The sequence below is a fragment of the Protomyctophum parallelum genome (assembly GCF_964188405.1).
Source record: "Protomyctophum parallelum genome assembly, chromosome: 11".
Classification (NCBI taxonomy): Eukaryota; Metazoa; Chordata; class Actinopteri; order Myctophiformes; family Myctophidae; genus Protomyctophum; species Protomyctophum parallelum.
In genome coordinates, this window is record NC_139707.1 from 22,610,119 (window position 1) to 22,622,803 (window position 12,685).

The 12,685-nt window shown below is 40.7% G+C and overlaps 1 protein-coding gene across 1 annotated transcript in view; it reads left to right on the plus strand.

Moving 5' to 3' along the window:
- The first annotated feature begins 381 nt into the window (after positions 1 to 381).
- The window catches only part of b3galt1b (UDP-Gal:betaGlcNAc beta 1,3-galactosyltransferase, polypeptide 1b), a 59,333-nt gene continuing 47,029 nt past the window's right edge, over positions 382 to 12,685 (plus strand). The window contains exon 1 of the mRNA XM_083776303.1: positions 382 to 485. The gene's annotated coding sequence lies outside the window, so the exon portion shown is untranslated. The remainder of the gene's footprint in view (positions 486 to 12,685) is intronic.

Genomic DNA, 12,685 nt, shown 5'->3' on the forward strand with positions numbered 1-12,685 from the left:
GATTTGAGTCTATATTAGCCAGGCTAGGACGCACCAGTGCACCACAGTTTGGAAAACACTGACTAGGCTATAGTTAAAGATCGAGTGATGGTCCAATTTAAGTGACAAGTTCGGCTTGAGTATTTGTTACTGCTTGTAATGACAAATAGGCAGTATAGGCCTAGCCTAACGGATCATTTGGTTAGTTTACTTTAATTACCAGTCCGTTTTTATGGGGGGGGGGGGGGATTCTCCCACAGCCTCAATCTACCTTGCTACCCTGCATGCGGTGCAGCGTTTATTGTTTCCTGAAAGCGGATTGGTTGAGAATCCATCGGATTACACTCTGATTGGAAGCATCTCTCTTTTCAAGCCTTGCGTCAGCTCGGTGGTTCTACTATCATGTTTTCTCCAGTCAAATAGCGTTTTTAGGATGCTGAAGCAGACACGAGCCGCGTTTCATCAGCACCACAAGTCTGAATGGGATGGAGACCCTACAGAGAAAGGTAAGCGCACCAACATTAACAACAGTTCTTTATTTCTCTGACACGCTGTTTGTACCGGCGGTGGTGACCAGCGTCTGGTGTGAGAACATCTATAGGATCCACTTCTGGGCGCGTTGGCGAGTTTTCTCAGAATGTTGTCCGTCCTGCGCTCCTCAGACATTCAGCCCCCTGCCCTGCGTATATCCCCATATCCCACTTCCGACTGCCCCTCAGTAGCTTATCCTGCTGTTCTGTTTGTTATTTCATTTCCACTAGCCCATATGTATAGGTATATCGCTTACCTGGTTTTAGTTCTTTGTGTTTCAAGTTCGGATGTTATTTCAGCTCTAGGCAAACAGTGATGCCTATGTTATATTGAATGGCTCATTATTGGCATTATACAGTGACTAGGCTATCTGTTCGTCCAGGACAGATGTAGGTAACGGGGCTGGCGGGGCAGGGCAGATCGACGTGTAGTCTAAACACAAAGTTCCCATCAATGGCAGGTGCTCAAAATGTGTAAATAAGTGCATAGGATATTAAAAAAATATCCCATAGCCGGCTATTGATAATACAGGCTAATCTTTTTTTCTTTGGACTATGTTACTTGTAATGTGCATGCATGGAAGTATAGCATAAGTACTAGGCTAACGCTCAAATGTCTGCATATTAATTTGTAAAAAAAAAAGAAGCTATATAGCTATATTGAAGAACCTAAAGCATCTAAAAAAGTATGACTTTAGGCTGCAAGGTTTGGCATCCATTTGGAAAAGAACAGTATTCTGGTTATAAATTATGACTTTTGATTGAGATTGTTTGATTGATTGATTGAGTGAGATAAATAGTTTCAGCTGTACAATATGTAAGCTTAAGTGATTGCAGTTAAGTAAGCAAATATATACTAGATATTTCACCACATCAAAGACATTGGATAAAGTTTTGTTTTTTGCCTCATTTTAAAAATGAAAAAATGCTTAATATGGGTATTTGTCTCTAGATGCGAAGCGTCTTTGTCATGTGGTTGAGTTGACATAGTCTTCATAAAGTCATGGAAATCATAGAGATTTCAGAGTGTGACAATACATTAATTCTGATCAAGGCCTTTGTATGAAAATTGGCTTTATTCTGTATAAGGACATTGTTGTTGATGGGTCAATGAGTATATCACATAGACAAAGCCAGAGGCTTGTCAGAGCGCAAGACATTTATCCTAGGCTCCTACTGATATCAAATGTATGCTTACTGCCTGAAACGTAGCCACCCCATCCTCAAGTGAACAATAACTACAATACCGTAACTACATTTCCTTGTGAGGGTCTTTTAGATAATTATCCGGATCAGATGCTAATCCTGGTTCACATTCTGCCACATGAAGAGAATCTGTGCATCCTATTGGCTTGATAGGACAAGTGCTTGTGCTTACTGTCACGCAATCTCTGTGCTTACTGCCTTCCCCAGGCTCTACCTCCACTAATCACATTTGCTGCAAGGTGTGATTAGTCTGGTGTAGTGTAACGCCTCTCAAGCCATGCTTTAAGTAGCCTACAGTAGTGTATTTGTCTTGTCAGTATTGTTGCGCTGGTTGTGCTGCAGGGCTTATGATCAGCATTTTTATGTCATCAATATTATATCCACCCATGACTGTTGGACCTTTCTTTTTAATAAATACATGAGAATAACACAAGGTGAAAGAGGTGAAGCAGAGAATAAAAACAAGCCTACGTTTTTATCTGTTAGGTTCTGCATCTCTGTGTGACGCGGTAAAATCCTGAGTGATATTTCACTAGAAAACTAGACCGGTGCCCGACCTACTCACTACTCAGGGACCATGCAAGTTGGACCATCTGGTTAAACAATACCCATTTTACCCTTTGTAATTGTACCCTTAATATCCCTGTCACTGCCGAGTGCTGACCCCTACTCATTGGTTTGGGGATGTTTTTTTTAGTTTTTTTTAGATAGATTAAATGTATTGTCACTGTACAGAGTATATACTTAGACAATGAAATGAAGGGTGTCTGAGCCGCTGCATGTGAGTGCGCCGCCACTAGTTTCTTCCTTGCAGTAGTTAGAAAAAATGGTGTAGCTATAACCATGTCTCAGCTGACAATGAGTAGTTTCACTAGGAGGGCATAATGCATGCAGAGGAACACCATTAACCCTCCCAGTTCCACTCTCTGCTGAGCAGCACATGTAGGAGTTGATAATGCAGCGACAGAAGGCTTCCCACCCGTGAACATAGTTATGTTCTCTCCACGGTGTTGGGCAGGAACTTTACCCCTGCACTAACTACGCCAATGCCTCCAAAGTAACGTATACTGTAAAATGTTGAAACTATGTGCCATTCGGCTGGTTATGAATATAAAATCACACCTGTGTGAAGTGAGTGGTGCAACTCCGTGTGGGGGTCCCCGGGGGGTCCCCAGAACTTCCAGACACACAGGAACGAGCCCAGGGTGCCTGCCCGGTTCCGGCGAGCCACCGCGTCTTAAACGGTTGAGAAATGACCAAGTTAGCGTGTGGGGGTCCCCGGGGGGACCCCGGAACATCCAGACCCCCAGGAACGTGCCCACGGGGTCGGGCCGGTTCTGGCGAGCTGCCCCGCGTCCGAAACGGTTGAGAAATGACAGAGTTACCGTCTGGGGGTCCCTGGCCTGTACTGTACTGTACTGTACTGTACTGTACTGTACTGTACTGTACTGTACTGTACTGTACTGTACTGTACTGTACTGTACTGTACTGTACTGTACTGTACTGTACTGTACTGCTATCCTACACTTACATTTTGATTTGGATTATTCCACTATTAACCTTCTAACATGTATAATAGTACAACATGGAAAACATCATTTATCAGACACTTTTGAAAAAGTATTTAATAATATTGACCAGTTGATAAGGGGTCATATAAAATAGGCAGTGCCTTTCCAACAAACTGATAACATCCAGCTGATCTATCAAAGTGTAGCAAGACAAATAAATAAACCAATCATTCTGCAATCGAACTGCAGACCCAGATGCAATTTTTATTCTTATCATTTAAACAATATAAAAAAGCAGACAGACAGATGTTTGTCATTCCCCAAAATGTACAGATCGCTTATGAAGATTGCTTAACTTGTTGAAAGTCATTATCTCTCTCTACACAAGGGGTGGTTTCCCTACTTCTTATCCTCTGCTGCAATAGAATTGGCTTGCTCTCTTCTTTTGCTCTTGGGCAATGCCCGGCCTAGATATTTCAGAGATGATTTTTAAGCCTCTACCACCCCCACTTGTCATTTGGAAATAGTACCCCAGAATGTGATATATTACCTTCTTATTGTGGTTTGTTAAACCCAAGACTATTTAGGCTACTGTACAGCCCAAATCCCACTTCCTTTTCAGAAGTTCTTCTGTGTTATCCAGGGTAGGATCCATGCTTTAATGAGTTAGTGGCCCTTCAGTATGTCCACTAAGTTTATCATTGAAGTGTTTAGTAGAAAGAAGTCACTTTTCATCCTTGTGTTGTGGTATTCCATGTCCAGTGCTCATGTCTGATCAATCTCATATTCAATTGCCTTAAACCTTGCCTTTTTCTATGTTTTGTGGTGGAGTTAGCTGCTTTAGCAGACAGTTTTCATATAAACAGTTTTTCATATTAAATTCCCCAATACAATAGCAAAGTTTCATAATGTTCTAGACATTATTTAACGTGGCCCTTACTCTGCAAAAAAGCTATTTCTAAGCTGCCTCCTACTATTGTATACTGTCTTTGGGTTTAGGGCAGTGCAGTAGTACACTGCAGTGCGTGTGACTGTATTCAAAAGGCCATGTCTGAAAACTCTGAATAAGGACTGAATCTATAGCCAAATTGTGCTTCCCTGAATGATTTATTCACTTTTCAATGTCTGTTTGCATGGTCATTGTTGCGGATATGGCTTTTCAGAGCTGATGTTCCAACTGAAGGTCTGACTGTAACTACAACAATGCAGTTGCATTGCTGGCAAGTCTGACAGTCAAGTAATTTCTTGTTTATCCAAAATGTTTGCCACATAATACGACAGAAATGTCCCTAAATGGAGCAATTTCAAAAGTCTAATTTACCTTCTTCTGGCCTATAAGTTGAAATACCTGCTCAGTAAAATAAACCAACAAAAACAGTTCAGGGTGGCGATCTTTTTTCCAACACCCTTTTAGCCGACGGGACAATGGTCCGACAGTTTCGGACTATTGTCTGAAATACCGTCTTTTTACTCCAACAGTTAGACACTACATTAGACAGACAGAAGTTGCGGCAATAGTCCGACAAACCGTACGTTAGACAGGTACCCTTGTCATTATGCCAAAATTCACCAAATGCCAAAATGTTTCTTGTTTCTTTGCACATTATATTCTCATTAATATACATCTTTATAAAAAGAAAGAAAGAAAAGCTGAAATAGGTTAACAATGAATGCATAAGATTCAGTTGGTGATATATTTTGCTTTGGATACCGGAGATATGTCTAGTGGAGCATGTATGCTCTGAGCTATTGAGGCAGATCTCATAAGCTACTGTGATTTTGTATCACTTGATCATTTATTTTGGAGTAGTGTTTACATAATAAGTACGGTATTCATCTTTTGTGTGGCTCCCGCTCCTCTGATAATTTCAGTGTTAACACAGTTGTTTGTCAGCTAATTTCTCTAATATTGTGTCATTACATTCAATGTAGTGCATTGCCTTTCTCTTGCTAGTGGTATGATACTGTTCCATTGTTAAATTATATCACCAAGCCAAACATAGCTTTTGAATAGCAAATACTGCAATGGTATTTATTTTCATACTATTTTCTGCATATTATGCGTATACAGTACATGACTGCAGGTGTGCCCCGTTTCTGCTGTACTGGCATGAATACACTTTGACTGTCACATTTGGATTGTATCTGCTGCTATTTGAAATGCCTCGTTCCATTGCTATTCCCTTATCTATTCTTTCTCACTTTCTTGAAACTGCAAATGGTGATGGGTGATTGTACAACAAATCATTTCTCCCACTTTTATTTTATTACACCTAATAAATATAGTTAAAATGCAGTTGATTTCATTTGTACACTCTTACAAATGGATACATTAATACAATCACACATTGTACTCATTGAAGCCCTCTGTGTAGATTTCATTCCAATTCCATATTATCCACACCAATAGACCAATTATTTGTTTACAAACATTGGGACTGGGCACACGTGACTGTTTCATGTAATCAATTCCCAACAGATCTCCAAACCTGTTGTTGTGGGGAGCACTGGTTTCAGTTCATTCAACCTCTTGTGTGTTGGCTAGATGCACCCTAGGAGACATTTATGCTTCAAAGCGCAACAGTATTGCGCACAGAGAACAGCTGATATATGCGACTGTTGTGAGCGTAGAGGTCTGCTTGCGCGACACCATCGCGGGACGAAGCATAAATTATACTTGATGGGCTGCAGCTGCCAGTATGCACGCGCATGCTGTTACTTATCAGTGTGACGTCGTCTGTTAAGTCTATAGTAGCCTACCATACTATTCTGTCTCTCAATCGTTACTTCTAAAAATGACACTGACATAACTTGTCTGTCACTGTATTGCCAGGATTTAAACATTTTAACAGCAGCTACTGTAAGCTAAACCATGCTGTAGAACCAAGACCCAATACCAAGCTTTTTTGACCGTGGAAGTCTATGAATAATATTCATAGATATGATATGCATACACATGGGCCTGGTATAAAAATCCACAACGAACAGTTAATATAACATAATAGGCAATATTTTTGATTAATAATGTAGATCTCAGAATAGCTGCTAATATAAAATTGTGACCATAGGTCGCAGATTACTATGAAAACCTGCAAAACCTGTTCGTCCGTCAGTCAGGTCACGCCTCCATATATAGTTGTCAGTCCATCACCCCTCGTGACACGCTCCATATATGGTCGTCTCAATATATTAAGACATGGAGAAGACTGGACCAACACCTAGATCTACATATATGGAGCCGTCCTGCAACTACATGTGACCTTAAACCCTTAGATCTCCATATATGGAGCTGACCTGTTCAATAATTTATGTTGATCCCTCCGCACCCGTCCTTCCTCTTCGAAGTAGGGATGCACCGATCCGGCTTTTTGGCATTCGATACCGATTTCGATACATGGGGGTCCAGTATCTGCCGATACAGAGTACCGATCCGATACCCCCCACAAAGAAACGTAATAACCTATTAAGCTGTATGCCTCACTGTGTGGAGTCTGGAATCATTATTTTGTGTAAGGCAACATCAAGGCTTGACTTAAACATTACTTTCCCAACTTTGTAAAACAAAATGTAACAAACACAGATATAAATGCACTGAATTATTTATTAAATAACTGTGCAACAATTAGACCAGGTTAATGTGTGCGCAGGCTAGCCTGGCTGCATTCCACATGTTATACTGTCAATACTACACTGCTGTGTCACAGAGGAGGTAGAGTTGTTTTCATACTGTAATTACACATAATTATCGGATCGGATCGGATCGGATCGGATCGGATAATGGATTGGCCACCGATCCGATACCCGATCTAGAATTCTAGCCTGGATCGGCGCCGATCTCCGATACGAGTATCGGATCGGTGCATCCCTACTTCGAAGTCTCCCTTTTGACTGATACCTGTCCATTCAAACTCTAGACGGGCCCGCCCCAACGTTATTAGTGTAACCGTTGTCCGGCAGCCGAAAACTAGAATTCTCAACAGGCCTGCAAATTAAGGCCCGGCCCTAACTGGGCCCTCATCAAACCCTGTACACTCAAGACACTGCCCCTGCTGCCACCCATCTCATATGGAGTTGACCTGTTCTGACATTCCATATCTCTGCTGTTGGGAAGAAACCACCTAACTCCAAAATGTTCATTTTTCAGGGAAAACAAAGTCAAACAAAATCAAAGTTGGTGTTGTGACTTTATATATTGTCAATGACTTCCATGAGAGGGGGAGAGGTGGTGGAGTTTGAGGGTCAAATGGAGTTAAGAGGTTTTATCCAAAGCATTTTTAACTACTTTCCATTGGTTCAATATTTTAGAAACAACTAGAAAAAGTGCCCTTCTGGGCACAGGTCTCCACCAGGATAGGAATGTAGGACATTGCAGCTTGCCTTCATCTGGTGGTTGGATAAAAGGGCAACAAAAGTAAATTATCCACAGATCCGTGCAGTTAGAGGTAAAAACACTTTTCGGCCAGTTATAGCGCCACCTTGAGGCTGAGTTGAAATTGTTCATGTGGCATTTCGTCCTCGGCCTAGTGGGAATGTGCGTGCACAATTTCACGGAAATCACGCGATGTGTTCATGATTTGCAGCATTTTGTTTGAAACTGAGCTTTTCGCAGTTTCGTTGAATGGCTCTAGAGAGACTGTGTACCAATTTGCGCGATGTTTGGACAAAATCTGTAGGTGTACTGTGCAAAAACTTGTTTTGCACAAAGCGGCCTCCTGGTGGCGCTATAACAGGCCATTCTGGAAAGTTTGGGGCAGAGGTTCATCGTTGGCATCCAGGGAGTGTGTGTGCAAAATGTGGCATCGACCGGGTTAACGGTGGCCGAGATTAGCTGCTCACGGACACACACACGGACACACGGACGGACGGACGGAGTGCAAAACATACTCTCCCCCCATGCCTTCGGCCTGGTGGAGACAATAACACACAGACGTAGAGGGTGTTCAATAGCACAGATTTATGCAAAAACATATAAAACCTAAAAAATATTGTTAGGAGATTTCCTCACGACGGCAACGATATGTTGATCTGACCTCATCAAATCCTGTACACTCAAGACACGTTCCATATTTGGCCACTACAGAATTCATTCCATATGTTGATCTGACCCCCATGCCAAAGCACCAGTGCCTGCCCATGTGCCGTCACCCAGGCGGATGCGTGCATGCGACCTCTCCCTTTAGGGCGAGGTCGCTTCTCGCCCTCAGGGGGTCTTACTGGTGTATATGTCTATAAAGTAGTATGTATATGATCTCTAGCATACTGTATGTATCATGTAATTGTTTTGCCTGAATTACATATCAGTCTATTTGGCTACTAGAAGTCACTATCATTAGTAGAAAGCATTACTGATTCCATTTAAGAACAGTTGAAGAAATTGACAAAAAACACCTACTGTATACCCAGTGTTGTCCAATATTGCTTCTAAACGTCTTGGCTGTTTGTGGATACATCTTGACTTCATGCGTATCCTTTATTTTGCCATTTTGTTCCACCTACGCATTTAATTATTTGTTTGTCTTCTAATTTGACAGGAGTTCTGTTCTCTGAAGAAATAATTTGCAATCAAACAAAATGCATTGCTTACCTGTGACCTTTTCATTTTAAATATGGGATTGGTTGTTTGTAAAACTGAGCTGACATTACATAGGAAGGCTACTCTAATCCATCTGGTCCTTGAATACCACTCTAGTTAGTTTAACAGTGGCTCGGATTTCTTTGCAATGCTTTGTTTCACATTGTTAGTCGGCTTGAGTAATGGACATTTTGTATCAACTTTTTTCCCTTTTATCAACTTCAATGTTATTGTGAAGTTTACAGGTGTAAAAGATTGGGTTTTACATTCAACGATTTGCTGTTACAAAATATAGTCATGAGAATAGAGAAAGAAAAAAAAGGAAAAAGTTAAATACCAGGACAACAATATAAAATATACATAAGGTGCATAGGCTACTCAAAAAAGAAGAAAATAGGGAGAAATCACAGTCTCTTGTAAAAGTAAGAGACATATCTTCGCAGCAGATATCAAACATGTAAGTGTATACTACACTGATAGTGCCAGTGCAATAGCAATGCAGTTTGCATATTACTGTTTAATAGACTGTTTATATGGAATTGACAAAAACAGTATTTGACAGGCAGAGAGTGTATTTTGAGGTTTCATCTGGATTCGTCCCCACCATCCAATTCTTTCACTGCTGTAACAAAGACACCCAGTGCACTTCATATGGAACCTCTGACCTTGGGATAACAGTTACAAAAGTCTGAATGAATATGCAGACATACAGACTTACTGCATGTCTTCCCCCCATCTCTTTCCCCATTTCCTGTCAGCCTACTGTCTGTGCCTCCATTAAAAATATAAAATAAAGGCGAAAGCCACAAAAAAACATTTAATAATAATAAAAAATAAGTGAGAAGACATAACAGGTCCTCCACCGGGCGCGTCAGCGGCGTGTCTCCGTCACCGTCAGGGAATGTTCCCTTTTTAATCAATGACGGGTGGCTCCACTGACCACGATGCGTTGCGTGACTGCTTTAAAATGGCCCCGGTTCGTTTTTTGACGCACACACGCACGCACACACACGTCCAGTGGAGCCCCGCCGTTATATAGCATTGGGTAAATACTGTAGCACCTGCTGCAGCTTTACTTTTATTTGATTTGATTTATTTGAAAAGCAATAAAACCACATGGCTACAGTAGTTCGAGGATTATAAAAGAAAGCCCTGGAACTTATTTTTCATATATTTATGGGAATTGCTTCCTACCTATATGGGTTCATCCCTAGTATGACCCTGATCAGTCTATTCTGAGCTGACTGTAGCATTTTTTTGATTGAAGTATTTATTAACAGTTTGCAGAATTACAGTACATTTCACGCACAACTCAATATAAAAATCTGTTAACTGTGAGTGGATGACCCAATAAAACACTACACTTGTTTACAAGAGGATCCACCCCCATTTGATTAGGCCCGAACTAAGATGTACATGCAAAATCTAACTGGAACAAAATAAGGGAGTTGGCCACCATGAGCTCCACTGCAGCCATCTATCGGGCGTCGCGTTGCGTCTCCTGTGCATGATATCAGCTGTAACTTAGTATATTCATAACTGAGTGAGTGCTAGTGCCACAGCAGAGAGTGCAGACTTAGTCATGCACTAAATGATATGCCATAGTGGGGGAACGTGTTGGCAATACCACACAGAGTGTGTGGGCGAGTCTGTCAAAATAAAAGGGCTTCACCAACAGAGAGAGAATCTTTTAAGTAGGGCTATGAATCTTCGGCCACTGTATCACACGATTCAATTTTATTCCGATTCTTGGGGTCACGATTGATCGTGACCAACATAATTGCCTTGACGCAAGTAACATTAACAAGTGTCAGTTAGAAGTGACAGACACACACACACACACACACACACACACTGAACACATGCTGAACTGAACAGTGACTGCAGTTAGTTTATTTTATTTTTTATCTCTAAAGCCCTTGAATATACCATAACTGTATAAGAACCACATGTTCACAGGGGGGGATAGACATTAGACATACACACAAAGCCACACGATGGAGTGGTTAGCACGTCTCAAAAACATGAACATTATTAGATTTTTAACCGATTGATATGTTTATTGACATGTTTTACATGTACATAACATACACACAATTATAATACACCAAACCATCAAAAGGATAAATGCAAGAAAGCATACCGGTAATTATTTCCATGGCAGTCCCTTAAAAATGAAAAGCCACAATAAGTGAGTGTGTGTATGAAATGTATAAGAATAGTGATTTCTACATTAATAAATTTTCAAACAACCCTACTAATACATTTTCTTTTGCTATACTGTGGGTATAGAAATAAATAATCTTCTGTTCATTCTGTTTACTCCAAACAAGATGCTGTACACCTAAACCATTGATGTTGACAGAGGCTTTTGATCAACAGTCATCAGCACACAACACTTTTCTTTTCTTGGTATTAGGTAGGCCTAAATGAATAGTACAGGCCTACAGTTTATTGAACCAGAAGCTCTTTTATAGCTGTTATTACTGATTTTGGAATTGAGCGTCTGTCTTACTTTTACCTTAGCTAATAAAAGCTTAATGGATGTGGGAAGCCCTTTAGGCATCAAACATATCCCAGTAGAAAAAGTACGTCTAGTGAAATTGCCGCCTTAAAGCCGATTCCTATAGAAGTTAATTGTAGTGAATTATAGATCTCTTTCAATACCACTGTTCTGTTTGTGAGATCTTCACAATCAGTGTCAATATACTGTAGGCAGTAGAGGTTTCTTATCTACTCTTAACAGGTTGATTGTGTAGCCTCAACAGGGTGTTTCTCAACAGGGGCAGTACAGACCTCCAGGGGGGCGTAGTTTAAGTGTGACCACATGTCACAATTAAATGAAAACCAGCATCCTGCGTCTGTCAGTCATGCCTCGTGACACACTCCATATATGGTCAATTCAGAATTCATTCCATATGTTGATCTGACCTCATAAACCCTTAGATCTCCATATATGGAGCTGACCTGTATTGACATTCCATATGTTGATCTGACCTCATCAAACGCCTAACTCTCCATATATGGAGCTGGCCTGTTCTGACATCACAATGATGACTCGACCAGCTCAACAGCTATCCAAGGTTTGATGAGGTCAGTGTCGTGACTCGTGATCTTCATATTTGGAGAAGACTGAATCATTATCTAGATTTGCATATATGGAGCCGGCCAGCAACTCTAAATCTGTCACCAGATTTATAGTTTAACTCCTGTTTTATAATTTTATAGTTTAACTGCCGTATTAAGAAGGTCTGTTGTTTCAGTTTCTTACTGGTATAATCAAGTGCACATTTTCTTTCATCCTAGACTCGTTTTCATTAAATTGAGGCATGGTTTCTGAATTGTGTGTAGTTTTTATATTGGGATGACATTGGCTAGATTTGTATTTGTAAGTGTAATACTTACTGGCCATGATACTGACATACTTCAGTTTCATAGTCAGTATTATGTCATGATGACACTGGTATCATAATGAGATGATGCTGATCATGATTCTGACCATGCACTGACCACGGTACTGACATGGTCAGTATCATGTCAATATCATGTCAGTATCCAATAAATACAGTGCCACTAAAGTATTCTATCTATCAATATATCTAGTATCATGGTCAGTACCACACTGACCATTTTGAGAGGTAATGACTGAATTAATTCTCTTGTGGACTTTGTAGATGGAGCTGTTTAAGTGTCCCCTCAGTCTATCAGAACAGAGCCCTGCTGTAATCCTTAAACTAGATGCTTTCTGAATGTCAATCTGTCTCAGTCAGCTGGCAAACCCCACAGGCTTTTACTGTCTCAGAGCTCAGTTCAAATCTGATTTATTTGCCTGCTCGGCCTCGTGCTACAATTTTGAATGCCTTTCCAATATGTTCTGAGATAACAAA